This window comes from Corvus hawaiiensis, chromosome 31, assembly GCF_020740725.1.
Source record: "Corvus hawaiiensis isolate bCorHaw1 chromosome 31, bCorHaw1.pri.cur, whole genome shotgun sequence".
In the NCBI taxonomy this organism is placed as follows: Eukaryota; Metazoa; Chordata; class Aves; order Passeriformes; family Corvidae; genus Corvus; species Corvus hawaiiensis.
The window spans coordinates 361,777-387,056 of NC_063243.1; the positions used below are offsets into that span (position 1 = coordinate 361,777).

Sequence of the window (25,280 nt, forward strand, 5' to 3'; positions counted from 1 at the left end):
TTAGTGATGGCAGAATTTTGGAATGGGTTTTTCAATGTTCACCTGTAGGTTGCATTTTGCAAAACTGGAAGAGCTTTAAAGGAGACCCTTTAACTCATAAGCAGTTAAAAAAACATTTAAAAAAAAAAAAGAAAGCTGCTTGTTGGGGGCCACTTGTGAGTCACCTGATGGCTGCCCTGGAGGAGAAGCTTCCTTCCAGGCAGCCAGCAGAGGAGCTTTAGAAATGCAAATTAACTCTGCCGGGGGAAGTGTGCACAATGTCCCAGGCTCTCCTTGCCTGCCACAGGAATTGGGCTGATTCCCTCTGCCCCTCACCCCAAGCTCTGCCTCCCTGCACTGACGGAATTTGCATCGCTAAAGGCAGAGCCCACACTGAGCATCTCTGACTCTGCAACAGAAATCCCTGAAGCTGCAAAGGAAAACAGCAAACGGAGAATGTTGGGAGAACTTCACTCACAAAAGCGGGGGGGAATCATCCCTCTCCCCACTCCAACATCTGCTGGCACTCTCTGTGTTATACAGGGTGGGTTTGACCACTGGGCTGCTTTTGCTGCACCAAGGTCAGTGAAATCACTTGGGAATCCAAGGATGTGATGATTTAATCAGAGAAAAGCGGTCAATTGATGCTTCCCTGGCCTTTCTGGGAGCGCCCAAAAATGGGGAAAAGATGAACGGCCACCAGAACAAATCCTACAACACCATGGAGCAGCCCCTGGGAACCCAAACAAATTCATACCAGGTGCCAGAGAACCCACTGATCATTTCAATGCATCATTAGATTACAAGCTGTCCTCCAAATCATAACCAAGCACACAGCTCCAGCTCCTGACCTTCTCACCCACCAATCCACTCCCATGAGCAGCGCCACATTTCACCCTGGGATGGCATCAGATTCTCTTTCAGCAGAAGGACCAGGAGGTTGTGGAAAATTAAATGACTCAAAGTGCTCTTGGCAAAGAGATGGCAAAGTGGTGAAACAGAGAACAAAGGAAATAAGAAAGCAGCTCATGTACCAGTCCAAATGTGGAAAGGATGGGAATGGGACACGTTTTCGTGGTTCCCAGGCAGACCATGGGTTAAACCAATGCTGTTTCTCCTCTCAGGTGCTGCAGCAACTCTCATCTTTTTACCATGCACCACACCTTGCTCAGTGCAGCTCATTCAGCAGGGGATCAAGGGCATGCAGGTGGCAGCCAGGCCTCCTGACCCAGAAACGGCTACAAAAGGACACAGAATGAGGTCACTGAGAATAATCTCAAAACCAAAGAAGGCTCAGGAAGAACAGATTAAGGCATTTTTAAAGTTTGCAAAGAGAAGTACTCAGAAAAGAAGAAGAGGAGGATTAAAAGGAAAAAAATGAACGTGTCTTTACAAACAGATGCTGTGAATCCCATTGGAGATAGGGCCAGGGACTTGGAGATAAGGAAGTAATGGGAGAAACCATATATTTCAGAAAATGTTACTAATTGACACGAACTGCTGCTCAGCCAAGCTCCTGCTAAATTCCTGAACTTCCAGAAGAACAAAGACTTCACAGAACCATGAATATCGGATATTATACAAAGTGGGGGTGCACATTAAGGGGCACATGCATCCCCCCGAGCCGCGATTCAGCTGAGAAGAGAAACAAAGCTCTCCGCTGCTCCCGGCCCGAGGGAGCATCAGTGCCTCGCTTTGTTTTCCCCCAAAAAGGGAAAACCGCCCCAAACCCCTTTGGCTGAGTGCACGGGGGGAGAGATTTGTGGCAGAAAACTCCCAAAGTCGTTTATGCCCAGCTTGGGAAGAACAGCCCAAGCCAAGCGGAGGTGGGACCCCCCCAGCAGCGCCTCTCTGCCGCCCCAGCTGAAGCCCTCGCTGGCTGCTCCAGGCTGGATGGGCAGATTGGGAGCACTGGGAAGGGGCCCCGGCTCGGGCCGCAGCCCCTGGCGCAGCCCCACGGCCCCACGGCAGCTCCAAGGCTCCGCCAGCCGGGATGGAACGTGGGAGGGGGAGCAGGGCAAGGCCCGGGGCTGTCGGTGCCCAGGGGACACAAGGGACAGCGGGGGCACTTCACAAGCATTTCATGCAAAAGATAAAATCATAAGGAAGACAAAAGCAACAGCAACAGTGAGTCACGATTATGAAGTTAAACTTTAGCTGGGAGTTAGAAGCAATTTGTACTGATTGAACCAAAAGACAAGTCAACGAAGAGTTAGAAATTTAGCCAAGAAGTTCAGTGCTATTCACCATTATGCACCTGTCAGCAACTTTGCTTATAGTAAATGAACTGTCATAAGGACAAAAGAAGCAGATAGAATTATAGCCAGCACCTAGATTGCATGATCAAATACAGGCAGGAGGTACGGACCGTCTCCAGAAGGCTTCCCGAGGCTTGCCCACAATAGAAGGTAGAAAGTTCATGGTGATGAAGAGATCCCCGACTTCATCTTTCAAGACCACTGACTCAAATCAAGACCACCGACCCAAATCAAGAAAAGAATTGCGCACGCGCAAAGGACTAATAACCGCATTTTAATAGGAAGCGGGGAATGGGAGGTGCTGGAGATATGTATAGGATTAATATCTAACACTTTGTGAAATCAATAGAGGGCAAATAAGCGGGTAAGTGGCTGGCACGTCCCTAGGAGGCGACTCCCGTGCCGCCCGCCGGCGTAATCAACACACCACTTTCTAACTTTAATTAGTTAGAGAGTTTCTGTCCGTGAATACCGGCTTTTTAATCATTCACTGGAAACGTCGAGCAGACGGAGATCTAGGAAGCAAAGGCAACACTGAGTCGCTTCCAGCGTGCCCTCAGCCCCGCCGGAGCCTCAGCACCCCCACAGCCTCCCCAGTCGCTCCAAAGCCTTCTCAGCCTTTGCAGCCCTTCCATCAGCCGCTCCCTCTCGCGGCGCTCCGCGGCCTCCCCTGCGCAGGGAGCAGCGGCGCAGGAAGCGGAGCAGCCGCGCCTCTGGGGCTCGGCGCGGGGCAGCGCTCAGGCACAGAGCCCGCAGCGCAGAGACACTCCCTGCACGGCGCCCGTTCGGCTCCGCGCCCAGAGCTTCGATGCCGGGCAGGCGGCTCGCTCGGGCTCCCTGGAGCCGGCACTGGGGCACGGCCCGGCCCCCACAGCGCCGGGAGGGGCTGGGAGGACAGGGACGGCATTTGGGGGTCCTGGGGTTCACTGGGAGACCCTCACTGGGAACCCCCTTCCCGCTGTCCCACCTCCCCTCATCCGCCCTCTCCCGCCCCTTTCCCACCGTCCCCCGAACCCCAGCTCCCCCCAGCTCGGTTTGGGGGGGACCCACCCCTTTCCCACCGTGTCCCGTCCCCGCCCCGCTCACCCGAGAGCTCCTCGCCAGCAGCCGGGGGGACGGAGGAGGAGGAGGAGGAGGAGCGGGAGGAAGAGGAGGGGCAGAGGAGGAGCGGGAGCAGGAAGGGGAGCAGCGAGAGGAGGCGCCGCGTGCGTCCAGCGCTCTCTGGATCTGCAGCCCCTTCGCGCCGGGAGCATCGCTGCCCCCGCATGCCGCAGGTGACCGGGAAGGGGGACCTCGCTCCGGATATCGTGGGCGGTCCTGGGAGGGTTTCTTTTGAAGGGGGGAGGGATATTTGGAGTTCAGCCGAAGTACCTTGGGGCTCCCTGATTCTTTTCTTCGGAACGGGGCGGGTGGAGCGATGTTTGGATCTTGCAGGACTCCAAAGCTGACCCGAAATGCCCTTTGGGTGGATACTGCGGGGTCCCCGGGAGGTGTTTTTTGGGGATGTCGCGGTGGCGGCTGCCGGCAGAGCCCCGGCGGTGGGTGGCGGGTGCGGGGTCCCGGGAGCCACGTGGCGATCGCCCGGTACCGGCGGGGGAGGAGGGGAGGAGCCTTGAGAGGGGGGAGAGAGAAAAGCGGGGAGCCCCGGGAGTCCCGGACCCTGAAATGGGGGCCTGGAGAGGGGGGACCCCGGCAGCCGGGAGTGGGGTGAGCTTGGAGAAGGGGGAACCCCGAGAAGGGATGAGCCTGGAGAGGGGGAACCCCTGGGACACCAAAGAGGGGACCCCAGAGATGGGGGACCCCCGGCACCCCGAAGCAGAGAGCCAGGGGAGGAGGGACCCCTGGGACCCCAAAACCCTCGGCATCCCTTAGTGCAGCCCCAGAGAAGGGGGACTCCCTGAACCCCAGAGTGGGGAGACCAAAGAGGGGGCATCCCTGGGATTCCCTGGAAGTCTGGAGTGGGCAGAGACCCTGCAGAGGAGGGACCTTCAATATATGCAGGGCCCGCAGCATCCAGGACAAGGGGGACCCCCAGAACCCCATAGTGGAGAGACCAGAGAGGGGGAACCTCAATGAGGGATATTTTCCTCTGAGTCTTGATGTTTTGGAGGTTTTCATGGACACAAGTGTTATAAACATATAATATAATATTGGCTTCTTGCAAAGTATAAAAGTAGATATTATATAATGTTAGAAATGCTTTTTTGCTGTGTAGATGTAATTTTCTCTCTTTTTAGCAAGAATGTTAGCAAGTGTGAGCAAGTAAGAGAACCTCCAAGTGAACACAGGATGAGGCCCAAGGAGCTGCTAAGCAACACTTTGTCCAGAGAACAAAAGGGCCCAAAGGCTGCTCTGCCAGGAGAGTCCGAGAGCCGCTATCACCGCTCTGGCTGGGGGGCAAAGAGGCCCAAAGCTGCAATCAGCCCTGACTGTCTGGAGAATTAAGAGATCCACCCTACCATCGACTCTTACTTAGCGGGCCCAACCCCAAGAATCAAAAGAAATAAAACCGCAAGGCAGAAGACTACGCATGCTCTAAAAAGGCGGAACCAAGGAGTGGCCATGCAGAACAGCCCCGAGAAAAGTTTTAATATTAATAGAGAACGGACAATAAAAATGATATAAAAGGGACTCACCTCGAGCATCAGGTGTGCTCTTGGCAGAGCGCCAAGGCACCCGGCCGTTACCCCTTTGCTTTATTTTATGTGTCTCTTATTGTCTTTATATTAAACTCTTTAAATTCTCACACAAGGTATCTGGTGACTTCTAGAGATGGACTTGGGTGGGAGAAACCCCCAAGCCAATGCACTCACCCCTTGGTTTTCCCCTCAAAACAGGACTTCTCATTCCCAAGCCTTGGCCGAATGGAGGAGGAGGAGGCAGTGAGGAAGATGCCCCGGGAGCCCCAGGCAGGTGAGGAGGAAGTCAGTGCCCCTTTCCCTTCTCTCCTGCTCCATCTCCCAGCCCAGCATCGCCCCCGGCTGCAGGACAACCCCGCTGCCGACGCCGTCCTGCCGGGGACGGACTGGGGGGATCTCCTTCCCCTTCCCTGTGGCACGGAGGCAAATCCCATCCTCTCCTTGTCTTTCTTTTCTTCCTTTCTTTTCTTCCTTTCTTTCCTTCCTTTCTTTCCTTCCTTTCTTTCCTTCCTTCCTTCCTTCCTTCCTTCCTTCCTTCCTTCCTTCCTTCCTTCCTTCCTTCCTTCCTTCCTTCCTTCCTTCCTTCCTTCCTTCCTTCCTTCCTTCCTTCCTTCCTTCCTTCCTTCCTTCCTTCCTTCCTTCCTTCCTTCCTTCCTTCCTTCCTTCCTTCCTTCCTTCTTTCCTTCCTTTCTTTCCTTCCTTCCTTTCTTTCCTTCCTTCCTTTCTTTCCTTCCTTCCTTTCTTTCCTTCCTTCCTTCCTGCCTTCCTTCCTTCCTTCCTTCCTTCCTTCCTTCCTTCCTTCCGAATTCCTTCCTTCCGAATTCCTTCCTTCCTTCTTTCCTTCCTTTCTTTCCTTCCTTCCTTTCTTTCCTTCCTTCCTTTCTTTCCTTCCTTCCGTCCTGCCTTCCTTCCTTCCTTCCTTCCTTCCTTCCTTCCGAATTCCTTCCTTCCTTCCTTCCTTCCTTCCTTCCTTCCTTCCTTCCTTCTTTCCTTCCTTCCTTCCGAATTCCTTCCGAATTCCTTCCGAATTCCTTCCTTCCTTCCTTCCGAATTCCCCTCTTTCTACTTGTTCCTTCTACTTCTTGTTTCTTTTTCTTCTTTTTCCTTCCTTTTCCTTGTTCCTTCATCTTCATTCTCCCTTTTTTCTTCTTGTCTCTTCCTCTCCTTCTTCCTTCTCTACCCTTCTTCCTCTCCTTGTTCTTTCCTTCCTCCTTCCTTGTTCCTTCCTCTTCTTGTCCCTTCCTCTCCTTGTCCTTGCTCCCCCAGGCACTGAGCTGCAGATGGAGACCAGGGAGGACAAACCCCTGTGGCAGAACCTCATGGAAGAGGCTGCTTTGAGTGGCTCAATGGCACAGGAATCACACGGAGAGGAAAAGCCAGAGGGATCCCCCACAAGGAGGGGCTCCAAAGCCAGCCCAGGGTGCTCTGAGGAGAAGCGGCCCCCCCTCTGCTTCATCCAGAGGCCCAACCTGGTGGTCCATGAGCAGCTTCACACTGGGGAGAAGCCCTACAAGTGCTTGGAATGTGGGAAGAGCTTCAGCCACACTTCCCACCTCTTCATCCACCACCAGATACACACAGGGGGATGGCCCTACAAGTGCTTGGAATGTGGGAAGAGCTTCAGCCACAGCTCCAGCCTGATCTGCCACTATAGGATCCACACTGGAGAACGGCCCTACAAGTGCTCGGAATGTGGGAAGAGCTTCTGCCAGAGCTCCAGCCTGACCTGCCACCAGAGGATCCACACTGGGGAACGGCCCTACAAGTGCTTGCAGTGTGGGAAGAGCTTCTGCCAGAGCTCCAGCCTGACCTGCCACCAGGAGATGCACGCCAGGGGAGGGCCCTTTGAGTGTCCTGAGTGTGGGAAGATGTTTCAGTGGATCTCCTATCTCATTGTACATCAGCAAACACACACAGGGGAGAGGCCCTTCCGCTGCACAGACTGCGGGAAGAGCTTCAAGTGGAGCTCCCAACTCACCAGCCACCAGCGCATCCACACCAGGGAGAGGCCTTAGAGTGTCCCGAGTGCGGGAAGAGCTTCTCCTGGAGCTCGTCCTTGAGGAAACACCAGCAGAGGCACCAGTAAGGGAATCCCTGCAAGTGCCCCGAGTGTGGGAAGAGCTTCGGGCACTGCTCCAACTCCGTCTTAAAACTCGAGGTGCTGCTGACTGAAAAGCTCTTCCAGAACCCTGTACTTCAGACACTTATGAATCCTCTTCTCTTATTAAATGCCGTAAAATATTACCGTGTCCTGCAGCCGTAGGGAGGAGGAGAGAAGAGCCAGCAGGCATAAATATGCAGCAAGATTGATTGATTGAATTATTTTACAAACTCTGTTATAGCCTTTTTTCTTCATAGTCTAACTGGAGAAAGGATCAGCCACCCCTTGGTGTGATTGGCTAAAATCCTAAAACATCCATTGTCAAGATATTTTTCTACTGTACTATAGACAAGGCTTCTCAAGGTTGCCTGTGTTTCATTGTTTATAGAACTCTGCTGCTATCTTCTGTGAGAGAGAAAAGTCTCTCACGGACTTAGAAAATAGCAAGAAAATTCTTGCTAGCAGCATTTTTGTATCCACATTCTCTTTTCCATTCTTTGTCTTTTTCCTGGCCTATTTACTGACCTTTATTCTTGTACAAATTGTCTGTCCCAGTAAGTCCTTCTTTGCTGAACCAATGCTTTCTTCTTCAATGCAAATCTGCAAAGCAGAAGGAAAGCAGCCCCTTGGAATGGCCTCAAAGTGGAGCAGCACTCACTGGCACAGCCTCTTCTCCTGCCCACAGGCAAGGGACCGACAAGGCAGGGCCAGCCTTGTCAGAGCTGGGCAAGGACAGGAGAGAGCAGATGCCAACAGGGGCTTTGAGCTGCACCAAGGGACATTTGGGTTGGGCATTAGGAAGAACTTTTTCCCAGAAAGGGGCATTAGATATTGGAATGGGCTGGCCAGGTGGGGGTGGAGCCACCATTGGGGAGGTGCTCAAGGAAAGCCTGGGTGTGGCACTCAGGGCCTGGTTGCCGTGGTGGGGATGGGGCACAGGTTGGACTCCGATGATCTCCCAGGGCTCTTCCAAGCCAATGCATTTGGTGATTCTGTGACATCACAGGCTCTGGGGACAGCGTGGTGGCTGTCAGCTGTCCCCAGCCCGTCGCTGTGCCCAGAGCCCAGGCTGCACTCGGCGCGGAGCCACGGCCAGAGCCAGCGTGGAGGTGGCGGCTCATCCCACAGAGCACCATGGCCAGCCAGGGCTTCTCCTGGCTGCTGCAGTTCTGTGTGCTGCTGATGCTGGCCCATCCTCTCGACCCTTCCAGCCATCCTGAGTGGGACATGGGCACCTCGGCTCTGCTTCGCGAGGAGCTGGAGCGGCAGGACTCCGTGGGGCCTGGGATGACCCCCCTTGGTGGACGTGGTGCTGGTTTCTTGGACACGCTCGGCCCTGGAGCTGCTGATCATGGGCCTTGTCCTGGGATGGTTCTGGAGACGCTGGGGAGAGGTGAGGGAGGGGGGTCAGGCAGGCGGGACAGTGCCCGGGCCGGCAGCCACCAAAGCCTTGGGCCAAGCCAGTGTTGGGCGAGGCCTGAGAGCCCCCGTGGCGGAGCAAAGCCGGGTTGGATCAGAGGGTGCTGGGCCTCCCGGGCAGCCCTTTGGCCACGGCCCCTCAGCAGTGGGGGCTGAGCCCCTGGGCGGGAATCGGGCCCAGCCTGAGCCCCAGGGACACCAGGCAGAGGCGGCCGGAGCTCTTCTTGCTGCAGCCTCTGCCCGGGGCAGCCCAGCCAGGCCCGAGTCTCTCACGGAGAGGCCAAGGGCAGCGCCAGAGGGCTCAGCCCCGCTCGGCCCCCTCTGCCCCTTCCATCGGGCTCCCTGGGCCGGGCCGTGCAGGAGAAGCGCCGGAGCCCCTGGGGCTGTGCAGGACGCGCTGCGGGGACGTGGCTGCCCCAAGGAGCTGCTGCGGCTGCTGAGGCACAACCGCGCCCGGATGCGGCTGTGCCGGCGCCACCGCTCTCTGCAGAGGCCCAGAGCCAAGACACCAGCAAAAGGGGGCAGCTGCAGGAGGAGGAGACCCCGAGGCTCCCCTCAGCGCTGACTCTCCAGCTCCAGCTCGGCGCTCAGCTTGCAGGGCATCACGGGGGATTCGTGACCAGTGCTCAGCCCGGGCACTGTGACATCCCCCAGCTTAGGGGTCAGTGAAGCCCCCCATCCTCAGCCACAGAGCTCCCAGCCACCTTTTCCCCCAGAAGCTGAAGTTTCCATGACTGTTCCAGTTCCAAACTGTTGACCCTTTTTGGAGGCATAAGGTTCTCACCCTGTAATCTTCCAGTCACCCCCCAGCAGTCAAGTTAATCAAGTTCAGGTTTTGTGGACATTGCTGTGTCATTTCCTTGATATCCATGCGAGAGGGGACACGGTGATGGATGGGTTTGCACGGGAGCTGCAGAGCCCCGGAATGGAGAGCCTGAGTGTCCCAGCAGGATTTGCAGGAGTGTGGAGGGCAGCTGGAAAGAAGATCGTGGGCAATATTCTCCTGCCTCCATCTTCCAAGGAAGCTTTGATTTGACCCCTGTCTGCACCGTGCCACGGGGCCTCCAGAGGCCCAGGGAGGTGTCTGGGTGGCCCCAGAAGGACCCTGGCGCACCAGGGAAGGGGCAGGAGCATCCCTGTGGGGCTGGGAGAGACACCCAGAGGGGGCCAGCCCTGGGGCCCGGGCAAGAGCTGCATTCAGGCAGCCAAATTCATGCAGGGTCTGCCTGGGCTCTGCCAAGGATCAGTCCAGAGAGCTCCACTCCTGTCTCACCTCTCTGTATTTTCTTTGTATTTCTTTGTATTTATTTCTGCGTATTGATCCTGATTTCCCTCAAAATGCCATTAGAAATCATTTTCCCTCAAGATAAATACTGACTTATTTTGGTTTTAGGAATTAACCACGGGTAGTCCCTGCTTAAATGACTTCTCTGTGACTTATTCTGCAGTTTGTTCCTTTACAGCACCATCAACCACCTCTCTTAAAATACAGATCCCTCATTGGAAGCAGGGAATTCACCTGGATCCCCTCCTGGGACCCCCCTGGATCCTCGTGGACCACCCCCCCCGAGGACCCTCCACACCCACGCCCTGTGGGACCCCCGGTCCGGGCTGGGCTGAACTCCCGGGCCCTGCGGCCAAACTCTGCCTGGAACCCGCTGGGTTCGGCCCAAAGCGGGGAAAGCTCCGGGACCCGCGGATCCATTTTGTCCTGTGGCTGTGGGGCCCCACCCCCGAGGGAGCAGGACTGGGCACTGTGACTCCAATCCCTTATTCCGAATCTCCCTCTCCCTCTCCCTCTCCCTCTCGTCTCCCTTTCCTTTGGGTGATCACAAATCCCAGAGCAGCTGCAGAGCCCCGTGCCCAGTTCGGGTTTCCCAGCAAAGAGAGGCCTGGGGCTGAGGTGCCCTGGGATAGCCGGGAATGGGGGGTCCAGGGGTCCCCGGGGTCAGGGAAAAGGGGGATCCAGGGGCTGGGAAAGGTGGATACCCGGAAAGGGGGGTCAGGGGGGTGTTGGTGCGGGGTCAGGGGGTGCAGGGGGGTCCCGGAGCTGGGGAAGGAGATGCAGGGGGGTCCCAGTGCCCAGGAATGGGGCAGGGGGGAGCAGGATCTGGGAAATGGTGGCAGCTGCTGGGCAGGGACCACGACAGAGAGGGACAGGCTGGGATGGGCTGGGACAGACTGGGACACTGGGATACACTAGGACTGGGACCAGAATCCACTGGGAGCAGAACTGGGGCACCAGGGATCATACTGGGACATACTAGGACCACACTGAGGGCTACTGGGAGCAACTGGGAGCATGCTGAAGACAACTGGGGGCATGATTGGGACAACTGAGATGTACTGGGAGAGACTGGGAGTGGTTTTGATCATCCTGGGACTGACTGGAACAATACTGGGAGTGACCAGATCCGTAGTAGGGGTGAATAGGAGAAAGTGGAACAATGCAGGGAGTAACTGGGATCATAACGGGCCTGACAAGGCCAAACTTAGAGGGACTGTAATAATACTGGGAATGACTGCGATCATACTGGGGGTGACTGTGATCAAACTGGACCCATATTGGGAGAGTCTGGAAGTTACTGGGCTCATACTGGGTGTTGGGGTTTTAGGAGTTCTTCTGTTTTCTTTTTCTCTTAAAGAATTTTCCCCATACATGTGTCCAGGGGAAAAAATTACTGGGTGCTTAAGAAAAACAAAAGACCCGGCCACAGGAGGAGGGGTCCATCTGGCTACTCTCTTTCACCTGGGCTTGTGGGCTGTTAGTTCTCTGTGTTCTGACAGAGAGAGAGGCTGGAAGGAATTCATCAGCACTGGAGACTTCTGCTTTTTCAGCTGCCTCCCTTCTACCTGAGAAGCCCTGGGATTCCCAAGCCCACCTTCCCTGCCCCGCTGGGAGCTGGGCCATGGCCATCCTGCCCCCGCCGTTGCTTCGAGCCTTCGCTGCTCTGTAGCCCTGCACGCCCTGCCTGTAGAGACCTCCGGGGGTTCACACCGCAGCTCCGGAGTTCGATACATCTCGTCTGCCGCCTGGGATTTGTGCTCGTCCCTGCTGTTCCAGCGTGCTGTTCCCGAGGGTCCGGCCGGACACCGGGATCGGCTGCCCAGGGGGTTTTTGAAACCTTTGTCCCATCCCTTCCCGGGATCCCAGGCCGCCAGTGCCGCGTGCTCCCCGAGCTCGCTCCGGAGCGCCCCCTGCAGCCGCGGGGGAACCATCGCACCTGCCCTGCTCACCGGGAGCCGCCAGCGCCCCTGCCGGCTGCGAGCGGAACTGCACCCGAGGGGAAAGGGCCTGACAGCCGAGAAGGCTGGCACTGGGTTTGTGATTGTTTGCTGTTACTGCCAGAGTTATTGCTGTTTGTTTGCCTTGTTATACACATATATAATAGTAAAGAACTGTTATTCCTATTTTCCCACTTCTTTGCCTGAAAGCCCCGTGATTTCAAAATTATAACTCGGAGGCACGAGGGTTGCATCTGGCATTCTACGGAGGGCTCCTGCCTTCCTTAGCAGATACCTGTCTTTCAAACCAAGACACTTTTTCTTCCTGTAGCTCAAAGCTTTCACTGGCTAATGCTTTAATATCACATCCAGTACTTTTTCTAACAGGCTGTCGTTGGGAGTACACACCAGCACATCATTCATGTAGTGGAAGATGATGGCTTCTCTTGCTTTGGCATGGATTGGGGCCAGAATATGGGCGACATATCATTGGCATATGGTAGGGCTGTTCTCCATGCCCTGAGGCAACACACACCAATGGCAGTGCCGCATGGGAGCTTCTCACTTGATGGTGGGAACCAACAAGGCAAACCGCGGGACGTCGTCAGGGTGTAGGGGAATTTGAGAAAAGCCGTCTTTTATGTCAACTACAGCCAATTTCCAATTTCATGGCAGCATAGAAGGGGAGGGCATCCCTGGTTGAATGGGTCCCATATCTTCTGTAACTTTGTTTATTTTTCGCAAATCATCGAGGAGCCGCCACCTGTTCTTCCCTGGCTTTGGGATGACAAACACAGGGGAATTTCAGGGGCTGTTGGTTGGTACAATGTTGCCTTTTGCCAACTGCTCATCAATGAGTGCGTTGAGTGCCTCTAATTTTTCTTCATTTAGTGGCCACTGATCTACTCACACTGGTGAATGTGTTTTCCAATTCAGTGCTTGGGTTGGGTGCTCTACAGTGGCCGCTATCAAAAATCCCGGGGAATTTGGGGGATGTCGACTTTCGCTCCCCATTGAGACATGACATCCCTTCCCCACAGGGTAAATTTAGAATCTGTCTTGGTTTGAAAGACAGGTGTCTGCCAAGGAAGGCAGGAGCCTCTCCTGAAATGGGAGAAAAAAATTGCAACTCTCCCTTTCCCTCCGAATTATTACAATTTTGAAATCAAGGGGCTTTCAGGCAAAGATATGAGGAACAGGAATAACAGTTCTTTACTATTATATATCTATATGTGTATAACAAGGCAAACACACAGCAATAACTCTGGCAGTAACAGCAAACAATCACAAACCCAGTGCCAGCCTTCTCGGCTGTCAGGCCCTTTCCCCTTGGGTGCAGTTCCGCTCGCAGCCGGCAGGGGCGCTGGCGGCTCCCGGTGAGCAGGGCAGGTGCGATGGTTCCCCCGCGGCTGCAGGGGGCGCTCCGGAGCGAGCTCGGGGAGCACGCGGCACTGGCGGCCTGGGATCCCGGGCAGGGATGGGACAAAGGTTTCAAAAACCCCCTGGGCAGCCGATCCCGGTGTCCGGCCGGACCCTCGGGAACAGCACGCTGGAACAGCAGGGACGAGCACAAATCCCAGGCGGCAGACGAGATGTATCGAACTCCGGAGCTGCGGTGTGAACCCCCGGAGGTCTCTACAGGCAGGGCGTGCAGGGCTACAGAGCAGCGAAGGCTCGAAGCAACGGCGGGGGCAGGATGGCCATGGCCCAGCTCCCAGCGGGGCAGGGAAGGTGGGCTTGGGAATCCCAGGGCTTCTCAGGTAGAAGGGAGGCAGCTGAAAAAGCAGAAGTCTCCAGTGCTGATGAATTCCTTCCAGCCTCTCTCTCTGTCAGAACACAGAGAACTAACAGCCCACAAGCCCAGGTGAAAGAGAGTAGCCAGATGGACCCCTCCTCCTGTGGCCGGGTCTTTTGTTTTTCTTAAGCACCCAGTAATTTTTTCCCCTGGACACATGTATGGGGAAAATTCTTTAAGAGAAAAAGAAAACAGAAGAACTCCTAAAACCCCAACACCCAGTATGAGCCCAGTAACTTCCAGACTCTCCCAATATGGGTCCAGTTTGATCACAGTCACCCCCAGTATGATCGCAGTCATTCCCAGTATTATTACAGTCCCTCTAAGTTTGGCCTTGTCAGGCCCGTTATGATCCCAGTTACTCCCTGCATTGTTCCACTTTCTCCTATTCACCCCTACTACGGATCTGGTCACTCCCAGTATTGTTCCAGTCAGTCCCAGGATGATCAAAACCACTCCCAGTCTCTCCCAGTACATCTCAGTTGTCCCAATCATGCCCCCAGTTGTCTTCAGCATGCTCCCAGTTGCTCCCAGTAGCCCTCAGTGTGGTCCCAGTATGATCCCTGGTGCCCCAGTTCTGCTCCCAGTGGATTCTGGTCCCAGTCCTAGTGTATCCCAGTGTCCCAGTCTGTCCCAGCCCATCCCAGCCTGTCCCTCTCTGTCGTGGTCCCTGCCCAGCAGCTGCCACCATTTCCCAGATCCTGCTCCCCCCTGCCCCATTCCTGGGCACTGGGACCCCCCTGCATCTCCTTCCCCAGCTCCGGGACCCCCCTGCACCCCCTGACCCCGCACCAACACCCCCCTGACCCCCCTTTCCGGGTATCCACCTTTCCCAGCCCCTGGATCCCCCTTTTCCCTGACCCCGGGGACCCCTGGACCCCCCATTCCCGGCTATCCCAGGGCACCTCAGCCCCAGGCCTCTCTTTGCTGGGAAACCCGAACTGGGCACGGGGCTCTGCAGCCGCTCTGGGATTTGTGATCACCCAAAGGAAAGGGAGACGAGAGGGAGAGGGAGAGGGAGAGGGAGATTCGGAATAAGGGATTGGGGTCACAGTGCCCAGTCCTGCTCCCTCGGGGGTGGGGCCCCACAGCCACAGGACAAAATGGATCCGCGGGTCCCGGAGCTTTCCCCGCTTTGGGCCGAACCCAGCGGGTTCCAGGCAGAGTTTGGCCGCAGGGCCCGGGAGTTCAGCCCAGCCCGGACCGGGGGTCCCACAGGGTGTGGGTGTGGAGGGTCCTCGGGGAGGTGGTCCAGGAGGATCCAGGGGGGTCCCAGGAGGGGATCCAGGTGAATTCCCTGCTTCCAATGAGGGATCTGTATTTTAAGAGAGGTGGTTGATGGTGCTGTAAAGGAGCAAACTGCAGAATAAGTCACAGAGAAGTCATTTAAGCAGGGACTACCCGTGGTTAATTCCTAAAACCAAAATAAGTCAGTATTTATCTTGAGGGAAAATGATTTCTAATGGCATTTTGAGGGAAATCAGGATCAATACGCAGAAATAAATACAAAGAAATACAAGGAAAATACAGAGAGGTGAGACAGGAGTGGAGCTCTCTGGACTGATCCTTGGCAGAGCCCAGGCAGACCCTGCATGAATTTGGCTGCCTGAATGCAGCTCTTGCCCGGGCCCCAGGGCTGGCCCCCTCTGGGTGTCTCTCCCAGCCCCACAGGGATGCTCCTGCCCCTTCCCTGGTGCGCCAGGGTCCTTCTGGGGCCACCCAGACACCTCCCTGGGCCTCTGGAGGCCCCGTGGCACGGTGCAGACAGGGGTCAAATCAAAGCTTCCTTGGAAGATGGAGGCAGGAGAATATTGCCCACGATCTTCTTTCCAGCTGCCCTCCACACTCCTGCAAATCCTGCTGGGACACTCAGGCTCTCCATTCCGGGGCTCTGCAGCTCCCGTGCAAACCCATCCATCACCGTGTCCCCTCTCGCATGGATATCAAGGAAATGACACAGCAATGTCCACAAAACCTGAACTTGATTAACTTGACTGCTGGGGGGTGACTGGAAGATTACAGGGTGAGAACCTTATGCCTCCAAAAAGGGTCAACAGTTTGGAACTGGAACAGTCATGGAAACTTCAGCTTCTGGGGGAAAAGGTGGCTGGGAGCTCTGCGGCTGAGGATGGGGGGCTTCACTGACCCCTAAGCTGGGGGATGTCACAGTGCCCGGGCTGAGCACTGGTCACGCATCCCCCGCGATGCCCTGCAAGCTGAGCGCCGAGCTGGAGCTGGAGAGTCAGCGCTGAGGGGAGCCTCGGGGTCTCCTCCTCCTGCAGCTGCCCCCTTTTGCTGGTGTCTTGGCTCTGGGCCTCTGCAGAGAGCGGTGGCGCCGGCACAGCCGCATCCGGGCGCGGTTGTGCCTCAGCAGCCGCAGCAGCTCCTTGGGGCAGCCACGTCCCCGCAGCGCGTCCTGCACAGCCCCAGGGGCTCCGGCGCTTCTCCTGCACGGCCCGGCCCAGGGAGCCCCATGGAAGGGGCAGAGGGGCCGAGCGGGGCTGAGCCCTCTGACGCTGCCCTTGGCCTCTCCGCGAGAGACTCGGGCCTGGCTGGGCTGCCCCGGGCAGAGGCTGCAGCAAGAAGAGCTCCGGCCGCCTCTGCCTGGTGTCCCTGGGGCTCAGGCTGGGCCCGATTCCCGCCCAGGGGCTCAGCCCCCACTGCTGAGGGGCCGTGGCCAAAGGGCTGCCCGGGAGGCCCAGCACCCTCTGATCCAACCCGGCTTTGCTCCGCCACGGGGGCTCTCAGGCCTCGCCCAACACTGGCTTGGCCCAAGGCTTTGGTGGCTGCCGGCCCGGGCACTGTCCCGCCTGCCTGACCCCCCTCCCTCACCTCTCCCCAGCGTCTCCAGAACCATCCCAGGACAAGGCCCATGATCAGCAGCTCCAGGGCCGAGCGTGTCCAAGAAACCAGCACCACGTCCACCAAGGGGGGTCATCCCAGGCCTCACGGAGTCCTGCCGCTCCAGCTCCTCGCGAAGCAGAGCCGAGGTGCCCATGTCCCACTCAGGATGGCTGGAAGGGTCGAGAGGATGGGCCAGCATCAGCAGCACACAGAACTGCAGCAGCCAGGAGAAGCCCTGGCTGGCCATGGTGCTCTGTGGGATGAGCCGCCACCTCCACGCTGGCTCTGGCCGTGGCTCCGCGCCGAGTGCAGCCTGGGCTCTGGGCACAGCGACGGGCTGGGGACAGCTGACAGCCACCACGCTGTCCCCAGAGCCTGTGATGTCACAGAATCACCAAATGCATTGGCTTGGAAGAGCCCTGGGAGATCATCGACTCCAACCTGTGCCCCATCCCCACCACGGCAACCAGGAGAGCCCTGAGTGCCACACCCAGGCTTTCCTTGAGCACCTCCCCAATGGTGGCTCCACCCCCACCTGGCCAGCCCATTCCAATATCTAATGCCCCTTTCTGGGAAAAAGTTCTTCCTAATGCCCAACCCAAACGTCCCTTGGTGCAGCTCAAAGCCCCTGTTGGCATCTGCTCTCTCCTGTCCTTGCCCAGCTCTGACAAGGCTGGCCCTGCCTTGTCGGTCCCTTGCCTGAGGGCAGGAGAAGAGGCTGTGCCAGTGAGTGCTGCTCCACTTTGAGGCCATTCCAAGGGGCTGCTTTCCTTCTGCTTTGCAGATTTGCATTGAAGAAGAAAGCATTGGTTCAGCAAAGAAGGACTTATTGGGACAGACAATTTGTACAAGAATAAAGGTCAGTAAATAGGCCAGGAAAAAGACAAAGAATGGAAAAGAGAATGTGGATACAAAAATGCTGCTAGCAAGAATTTTCTTGCTATTTTCTAAGTCCGTGAGAGACTTTTCTCTCTCACAGAAGATAGCAGCAGAGTTCTATAAACAATGAAACACAGGCAACCTTGAGAAGCCTTGTCTATAGTATAGTAGAAAAATATCTTGACAATGGATGTTTTAGGATTTTAGCCAATCACACCAAGGGGTGGCTGATCCTTTCTCCAGTTAGACTATGAAGAAAAAAGGCTATAACAGAGTTTGTAAAATAATTCAATCAATCAATCTTGCTGCATATTTATGCCTGCTGGCTCTTCTCTCCTCCTCCCTACGGCTGCAGGACACGGTAATATTTTACGGCATTTAATAAGAGAAGAGAATTCATAAGTGTCTGAAGTACAGGGTTCTGGAAGAGCTTTTCAGTCAGCAGCACCTCGAGTTTTAAGATGGAGTTGGAGCAGTGCCCGAAGCTCTTCCCACACTCGGGGCACTCGCAGGGATTCCCTTACTGGTGCCTCTGCTGGTGTTTCCTCAAGGACGAGCTCCAGGAGAAGCTCTTCCCGCACTCGGGACACTCTAAGGCCTCTCCCTGGTGTGGATGCGCTGGTGGCTGGTGAGTTGGGAGCTCCACTTGAAGCTCTTCCCGCAGTCTGTGCAGCGGAAGGGCCTCTCCCCTGTGTGTGTTTGCTGATGTACAATGAGATAGGAGATCCACTGAAACATCTTCCCACACTCAGGACACTCAAAGGGCCCTCCCCTGGCGTGCATCTCCTGGTGGCAGGTCAGGCTGGAGCTCTGGCAGAAGCTCTTCCCACACTGCAAGCACTTGTAGGGCCGTTCCCCAGTGTGGATCCTCTGGTGGCAGGTCAGGCTGGAGCTGTGGCTGAAGCTCTTCCCACATTCCGAGCACTTGTAGGGCCGTTCCCCAGTGTGGATCCTATAGTGGCAGGTCAGGCTGGAGCTGTGGCTGAAGCTCTTCCCACATTCCAAGCACTTGTAGGGCCATCCCCCTGTGTGTATCTGGTGGTGGATGAAGAGGTGGGAAGTGTGGCTGAAGCTCTTCCCACATTCCAAGCACTTGTAGGGCTTCTCCCCAGTGTGAAGCTGCTCATGGACCACCAGGTTGGGCCTCTGGATGAAGCAGAGGGGGGGCCGCTTCTCCTCAGAGCACCCTGGGCTGGCTTTGGAGCCCCTCCTTGTGGGGGATCCCTCTGGCTTTTCCTCTCTGTGTGATTCCTGTGCCATTGAGCCACTCAAAGCAGCCTCTTCCATGAGGTTCTGCCACAGGGGTTTGTCCTCCCTGGTCTCCATCTGCAGCTCAGTGCCTGGGGGAGCAAGGACAAGGAGAGGAAGGGACAAGAAGAGGAAGGAACAAGGAAGGAGGAAGGAAAGAACAAGGAGAGGAAGAAGGGTAGAGAAGGAAGAAAGAGAGGAAGGGACAAGAAGAAAAAAGGGAGAATGAAGATGAAGGAACAAGGAAAAGGAAGGAAAAAGAAGAAAAAGAAACAAGAAGTAGAAGGAACAAGTAGAAAGAGGGGAAGGAAGGAAGCAAGGAAGGAAGCAAGGAAGGAAAAGGAACAAAGAGAAGAAAGACAAGGAGAGGATGGGATTTGCCTCCGTGCCACAGGGAAGGGGAAGGAGATCCCCCCAGTCCGTCCCCGGCAGGACGGCGTCGGCAGCGGGGTTGTCCTGCAGCCAGGGGCGATGCTGGGCTGGGAGATGGAGCAGGAGAGAAGGGAAAGGGGCACTGACTTCCTCCTCACCTGCCTGGGGCTCCCGGGGCATCTTCCTCACTGCCTCCTCCTCCTCCATTCGGCCAAGGCTTGGGAATGAGAAGTCCTGTTTTGAGGGGAAAACCAAGGGGTGAGTGCATTGGCTTGGGGGTTTCTCCCACCCAAGTCCATCTCTAGAAGTCACCAGATACCTTGTGTGAGAATTTAAAGAGTTTAATATAAAGACAATAAGAGACACATAAAATAAAGCAAAGGGGTAACGGCCGGGTGCCTTGGCGCTCTGCCAAGAGCACACCTGATGCTCGAGGTGAGTCCCTTTTATATCATTTTTATTGTCCGTTCTCTATTAATATTAAAACTTTTCTCGGGGCTGTTCTGCATGGCCACTCCTTGGTTCCGCCTTTTTAGAGCATGCGTAGTCTTCTGCCTTGCGGTTTTATTTCTTTTGATTCTTGGGGTTGGGCCCGCTAAGTAAGAGTCGATGGTAGGGTGGATCTCTTAATTCTCCAGACAGTCAGGGCTGATTGCAGCTTTGGGCCTCTTTGCCCCCCAGCCAGAGCGGTGATAGCGGCTCTCGGACTCTCCTGGCAGAGCAGCCTTTGGGCCCTTTTGTTCTCTGGACAAAGTGTTGCTTAGCAGCTCCTTGGGCCTCATCCTGTGTTCACTTGGAGGTTCTCTTACTTGCTCACACTTGCTAACATTCTTGCTAAAAAGAGAGAAAACTACATCTACACAGCAAAAAAGCATTTCTAACATTATATAATATCTACTTTTATACTTTGCGAGAAGCCAATATTATATGTTTATAACACTTGTGTCCATGAAAACCTCCAAAACATCAAGACTCAGAGGAAAATATCCCTCATTGAGGTTCCCCCTCTCTGGTCTCTCCACTATGGGGTTCTGGGGGTCCCCCTTGTCCTGGATGCTGCGGGCCCTGCATATATTGAAGGTCCCTTCTCTGCAGGGTCTCTGCCCGCTCCAGACTTCCAGGGAATCCCAGGGGTGCCCCCTCTTTGGTCTCCCCACTCTGGGGTTCAGGGAGTCCCCCTTCTCTGGGGCTGCACTAAGGGATGCCGAGGGTTTTGGGGTCCCAGGGGTCCCTCCTCCCCTGGCTCTCTGCTTCGGGGTGCCGGGGGTCCCCCCTCTCTGGGGTCCCCTCTTTGGTGTCCCAGGGGTTCCCCCTCTCCAGGCTCATCCCTTCTCGGGGTTCCCCCTTCTCCAAGCTCACCCCACTCCCGGCTGCCGGGGTCCCCCCTCTCCAGGCCCCCATTTCAGGGTCCGGGACTCCCGGGGCTCCCCGCTTTTCTCTCTCCCCCCTCTCAAGGCTCCTCCCCTCCTCCCCCGCCGGTACCGGGCGATCGCCACGTGGCTCCCGGGACCCCGCACCCGCCACCCACCGCCGGGGCTCTGCCGGCAGCCGCCACCGCGACATCCCCAAAAAACACCTCCCGGGGACCCCGAAGTATCCACCCAAAGGGCATTTCGGGTCAGCTTTGGAGTCCTGCAAGATCCAAACATCGCTCCACCCGCCCCGTCCCGAAGAAAAGAATCAGGGAGCCCCAAGGTACTTCGGCTGAACTCCAAATATCCCTCCCCCCTTCAAAAGAAACCCTCCCCGGACCACCCACGATATCCGGAGCGAGGTCCCCCTTCCCGGTCACCTGCGGCATGCGGGGGCAGCGATGCTCCCGGCGCGAAGGGGCTGCAGATCCAGAGAGCGCTGGACGCACGCGGCGCCTCCTCTCGCTGCTCCCCTTCCTGCTCCCGCTCCTCCTCTGCCCCTCCTCTTCCTCCCGCTCCTCCTCCTCCTCCTCCTCCGTCCCCCCGGCTGCTGGCGAGGAGCTCTCGGGTGAGCGGGGCGGGGACGGGACACGGTGGGAAAGGGGTGGGTCCCCCCCAAACCGAGCTGGGGGGAGCTGGGGTTCGGGGGACGGTGGGAAAGGGGCGGGAGAGGGCGGATGAGGGGAGGTGGGACAGCGGGAAGGGGGTTCCCAGTGAGGGTCTCCCAGTGAACCCCAGGACCCCCAAATGCCGTCCCTGTCCTCCCAGCCCCTCCCGGCGCTGTGGGGGCCGGGCCGTGCCCCAGTGCCGGCTCCAGGGAGCCCGAGCGAGCCGCCTGCCCGGCATCGAAGCTCTGGGCGCGGAGCCGAACGGGCGCCGTGCAGGGAGTGTCTCTGCGCTGCGGGCTCTGTGCCTGAGCGCTGCCCCGCGCCGAGCCCCAGAGGCGCGGCTGCTCCGCTTCCTGCGCCGCTGCTCCCTGCGCAGGGGAGGCCGCGGAGCGCCGCGAGAGGGAGCGGCTGATGGAAGGGCTGCAAAGGCTGAGAAGGCTTTGGAGCGACTGGGGAGGCTGTGGGGGTGCTGAGGCTCTGGCGGGGCTGAGGGCACGCTGGAAGCGACTCAGTGTTGCCTTTGCTTCCTAGATCTCCGTCTGCTCGACGTTTCCAGTGAATGATTAAAAAGCCGGTATTCACGGACAGAAACTCTCTAACTAATTAAAGTTAGAAAGTGGTGTGTTGATTACGCCGGCGGGCGGCACGGGAGTCGCCTCCTAGGGACGTGCCAGCCACTTACCCGGTTATTTGCCCTCTATTGATTTCACAAAGTGTTAGATATTAATCCTATACATATCTCCAGCACCTCCCATTCCCCACTTCCTATTAAAATGCGGTTATTAGTCCTTTGCGCGTGCGCAATTCTTTTCTTGATTTGGGTCGGTGGTCTTGATTTGAGTCAGTGGTCTTGAAAGATGAAGTCGGGGATCTCTTCATCACCATGAACTTTCTACCTTCTATTGTGGGCAAGCCTCGGGAAGCCTTCTGGAGACGGTCCGTACCTCCTGCCTGTATTTGATCATGCAATCTAAGTGCTGGCTATAATTCTGCTTCTTTTGTCCTTATGGCAGTTCATTTACTATAAGCAAAGTTTCAGACAGGTGCATAATGGTGAATAGCACTGAACTTCTTGGCTAAATTTCTAACTCTTCGTTGACTTGTCTTTTGGTTCAATCAGTACAAATTGCTTCTAACTCCCAGCTAAAGTTTAACTTCATAATCTTGACTCACTGATGGTCTTGCTTTTGTCTTCGTTATGATTTTATCTTTTGCATGAAATGCTTGTGAAGTGCCCCCGCTGTCCCTTGTGTCCCCTGGGCACCGACAGCCCCGGGCCTTGCCCTGCTCCCCCTCCCACGTTCCATCCCGGCTGGCGGAGCCTTGGAGCTGCCGTGGGGCCGTGGGGCTGCGCCGGGGGCTGCGGCCCGAGCCGGGGCCCCTTCCCAGTGCTCCCAGTCTGCCCATCCAGCCTGGAGCAGCCAGCGAGGGCTTCAGCTGGGGCGGCAGAGAGGCGCTGCTGGGGGGTCCCACCTCCGCTTGGCTTGGGCTGTTCTTCCCAAGCTGGGCAAAAACGACTTTGGGAGTTTTCTGCCACAAATCTCTCCCCTCGTGCACTCAGCCAAAGGGGTTTGGGGCGGTTTTCCCTTTTTGGGGGAAAACAAAGCGAGGCACTGATGCTCCCTCGGGCCGGGAGCAGCGGAGAGCTTTGTTTCTCTTCTCAGCTGAATCGCGGCTCGGGGGGATGCATGTGCCCCTTAATGTGCACCCCCACTTTGTATAATATCCGATATTCATGGTTCTGTGAAGTCTTTGTTCTTCTGGAAGTTCAGGAATTTAGCAGGAGCTTGGCTGAGCAGCAGTTCGTGTCAATTAGTAACATTTTCTGAAATATATGGTTTCTTCCATTACTTCCTTATCTCCAAGTCCCTGGCCCTATCTCCAATGGGATTCACAGCATCTATTTGTAAAGACACGTTCATTTTTTTCCTTTTAATCCTCCTCTTCTTCTTTTCTGAGTACTTCTCTTTGCAAACTTTAAAAATGCCTTAATCTGTTCTTCCTGAGCCTTCTTTGGTTTTGGGATTATTCTCAGTGACCTCATTCTGTGTCCTTTTGTAGCCGTTTCTGGGTCAGGAGGCCTGGCTGCCACCTGCATGCCCTTGATCCCCTGCTGAATGAGCTGCACTGAGCAAGGTGTGGTGCATGGTAAAAAGATGAGAGTTGCTGCAGCACCTGAGAGGAGAAACAGCATTGGTTTAACCCATGGTCTGCCTGGGAACCACGAAAACGTGTCCCATTCCCATCCTTTCCACATTTGGACTGGTACATGAGCTGCTTTCTTATTTCCTTTGTTCTCTGTTTCACCACTTTTCCTTGGCCATCTCTTTGCCAAGAGCTGTTTGAGTCATTTAATTTTCTACAACCTCCTGGTCCTTCTGCTGAAAGAGAATCTGATGCCATCCCAGGGTGAAATGTGGCGTTGCTCATGGGAGTGGATTGGTGGGTGAGAAGGTCAGGAGCTGGAGCTGTGTGCTTGGTTATGATTTGGAGGACAGCTTGTAATCTAATGATGCATTGAAATGATCAGTGGGTTCTCTGGCACCTGGTATGAATTTGTTTGGGTTCCCAGGGGCTGCTCCATGGTGTTGTAGGATTTGTTCTGGTGGCCGTTCATCTTTTCCCCATTTTTGGGCGTTCTCTCCAGCCAGGGATGCATCAACTGACCGCTCTTCTCTGATTAAATCATCACATCCTTGGATTCCCAAGTGATTTCGCTGACCTTGTGTCAGCAAAAGCAGCCCAGTGGTCAAACCCACCCTGTATAACACAGACAGTGCCAGCAGATGTTGGAGTGGGGAGAGGGATGATTCCCCCCCGCTTTTGTGAGTGAAGTTCTCCCAACATTCTCCGTTTGCTGTTTTCCTTTTCAGCTTCAGGGATTTCTGTTGCAGAGTCAGAGATGCTCAGTGTGGGCTCTGCCTTTAGCGATGCAAATTCCGTCAGTGCAGGGAGGCAGAGCTTGGGGTGAGGGGCAGAGGGAATCAGCCCAATTCCTGTGGCAGGCAAGGAGAGCCTGGGACATTGTGCACACTTCCCGCAGCAGAGTTAATTTGCATTTCTAAAGCTCCTCTGCTGGCTGCCTGGAAGGAAGCTTCTCCTCCAGGGCAGCCATCAGGTGACTCACAAGTGGCCCCCAACAAGCAGCTTTCTTTTTTTTTTTTTAATGTTTTTTTTAACTGTTTATGAGTTAAAGAGTCTCCTTTAAAGCTCTTCCAGTTTTGCAAAATGCAACCTAAAGGTGAACATTGAATAACCCGTTCCAAAATTCTGCCATCACTAACAGACACCCACATGCATACACAAAAAACACCCCAAAGCAATAAAGATTTTTGCTGCTTCTTGTCCTAAGACTAAAAATTGACTCTCACACCCTGGCCCAGACCCATCTGACAATATCAAAGTAGGATTATTAAGAAAAAGCCTTCTAATGATGTAATCTTGTTACCAAAAGTGTGAGAAGAACAAAAACTCCCCAACAACCGTTTTAGTGTTAGAGGATTAAGGCTGAAGAAAAAGAATACAAAAGCTAAATTTTTAGCAATATAATATTGAACATTTATTAGTAGAACAAAGGCAAATCACAGCCTGGGGCGCTTGGCAATATTGCCAGAGGCGCCCTCCATTCATTTTACTGTGGACTGAAGTACTCTCCTGAACTGTTACATATTCATTAACCCAGAAAGGAATTTACACTTCACTCCCCTTTCCCCCTCTCCGGTTTCTGCCCCTTCCCCCAGCAGGACACCGCCTCAGTCCTCTGGATCGCTTCAGAACTGCAGACAGGCCCCCTCTCTCCGGTGCCTCCGCAGTCTCCAGCCTCATTGGCAGCTGCCAGTTCCCTTGGGCGGTGTGAGTTCTGATGAGGTAACAATCTTCCTGGGATGCTTGCGGTTTATCTTCTTTGTTTCTCTAAGATGTCTTGGTTCCTGGCTCTGTAGTTGCTCAGCTCAAAAGACATTTATTACCCTGTGTTTATTAATACATTTCTTAACATATTAGAACTATTTTGAAGTTACAATTTACCTTAATCTCGTTTCTATTTAACTACATTTTACCTTAACACTATTTCTACACAATCCATCATCACTTCTAAATGTTTGAATCATATATGTGAAAGACAACATTTATCATTCACTCATTTATCACACCAGGGTAAGGAATTGCAGACATGGATTCCAGGGGAGATAATTGAATATCTGCCCTGGGTCTGGCTCTTCTTCTTGCCAAAGCCAATGGCAGCAGCCGTAGCCGTGGCATCTTGGTTTCTCTCAGCAGCTTCAGAAGGTGTTTCTTTATTTCCCCATTCATTCTTTCTACCCGACCCGAACTCTGGGGGTGCTGGGGCGTTTGGAGGTGCCACTGTGTTCCTAAAGCAGCCAGAACGGCCTGAAGGATCTTTCCTGTAAAATGAGTTCCCCTGTCTGTGTCTGTTGCTTCCACAATCCATATCTTGGAATTGTTTGTTCCAAACATGCCTTAAGAACTGATGCAGGGATTG

At 55.1% G+C, this 25,280-nt stretch overlaps 1 long non-coding RNA gene and 2 pseudogenes across 1 annotated transcript; 2 read left to right on the plus strand and 1 right to left on the minus strand.

Moving 5' to 3' along the window:
* Positions 1-3,424: 3,424 nt before the first annotated feature.
* LOC125318834 lies at positions 3,425-6,174 on the plus strand. The gene is made up of 3 exons (XR_007200504.1): positions 3,425-3,511; positions 5,075-5,150; positions 6,143-6,174. It is a non-coding gene; the product is annotated as an uncharacterized LOC125318834 (long non-coding RNA).
* A 48-nt stretch (positions 6,175-6,222) lies between these two features.
* On the plus strand, positions 6,223-6,962 carry LOC125318701 (annotated as a pseudogene).
* A 10,471-nt stretch (positions 6,963-17,433) lies between these two features.
* LOC125318702 overlaps positions 17,434-25,280 on the minus strand; it is an 84,931-nt pseudogene continuing 77,084 nt past the window's right edge.